Source organism: Nicotiana tabacum, chromosome 8 (assembly GCF_000715075.1).
Source record: "Nicotiana tabacum cultivar K326 chromosome 8, ASM71507v2, whole genome shotgun sequence".
NCBI classification, from domain to species: Eukaryota; Viridiplantae; Streptophyta; class Magnoliopsida; order Solanales; family Solanaceae; genus Nicotiana; species Nicotiana tabacum.
Window position 1 is genome coordinate 125,948,434 of NC_134087.1, and position 1,327 is coordinate 125,949,760.

The 1,327-nt window shown below is 36.2% G+C and overlaps 1 non-coding gene across 1 annotated transcript; it reads right to left on the minus strand.

The window, feature by feature from the left end:
• Positions 1-498: 498 nt before the first annotated feature.
• TRNAT-UGU (transfer RNA threonine (anticodon UGU)) lies at positions 499-570 on the minus strand. Its single transcript has one exon. It is a non-coding gene; the product is annotated as a tRNA-Thr (tRNA).
• Positions 571-1,327: the final 757 nt, after the last annotated feature.

Below are 1,327 nucleotides of genomic sequence, written 5' to 3' on the forward strand. Positions count from 1 at the left end.
CATGTAGTCTTGAAGTCCTGAACTTAGAGTTTCAAGTTCAAAAGTTAAGGACATGTAGTCCTGAACTTAGAGTTACAACTTCAAAAGTTAAAGACATGTAGTCCTGAAGTTAAGTTCAAAAGTTAAGGATATGAGCAGAAGGGTATTTTCGTCTGGGCAGTTAAAGTTTATTAAAGCAGTGGCTAAAAACTAAAGACATATTAAAAATAAATACATGTATTATTAGTGGCTAACCGTACACTTCCCCACGGTTTGTCTTGTCATTGTTGGGCTCCCTGTTGAGAGCAGGTTCGATCGCCGGCCCAAGATAGAAAAACAAGTCCCACTAATAATACATGTATTTAGTGGGCTCCCTGTTGAGAGCAGGTTCGATCGCCGGCCCAAGATAGAAAAACAAGTCCCACTAATAATACATGTATTTAGTGGGCTCCCTGTTGAGAGCAGGTTCGATCGCCGGCCCAAGATAGAAAAACAAGTCCCAAGTTATTAAACAAAATATGCCCCCACGCAGGATCGAACTACGGACCTTCAGTTTACAAGACTGACGCTCTACCACTGAGCTATAGGGGCTTCTGTGTCTTACGTTTCCTCGTCCTCTCTCTCTTTACATATAATTAGTATCACCTTTTATGCATCTTTTCGCATACGGTTTCGTTCGTTATTCATTCTCATTCTAGAAGAAAGTTTTCCAAATTTCGTCATTTTAAGTTTTCTTTCTTTGTCCGGTGAAACTAAAGTGAAATTAGTTTATAGGGTGGCAATTTGAGCTCAAACACAATTGATCCATCCAACTCGCCCAAGGTTGTGTCGGTCATTAATCTGCTTATTCGTTGAACTCAATCCATTTTGATTCAGCCCATCTCAACCATTTAAAGTTGGACTGATTTTTAACTCAAATTGATCCATTGATAAGCAAAATTATCTTAAAAATAATTCTTCTTTTTGTTTGATATTTTATATATGACCATAAAAAAGAAATAAAATTTTATTTGATAGAGTTGGGTGGGTTGGCTTATGATCCAAATTTTAGCTCACTTTAACCCAGCCCAAGTAAATTTTGATCCGCCCAAAATCAGTCTAACTCGCCCATTTGACGCCCCTAAACTTTTTCATATTCTATGAATTTTATTCGAGTTATTATATATACTAGATTTTTAGTGTGAGTTGATCATCATAGAAAAGTTGGCCTACTCTTTGGTAATTACTGGCTAACATGTTTTTATTCTAATAATTACATTTGTTTATCTGTTTTATGCATTAGCTTTGTTATATACTATCCAAACCAAAAAGGAACTTCCATTGAAATTAGTTGTCCTTGTTATGTATG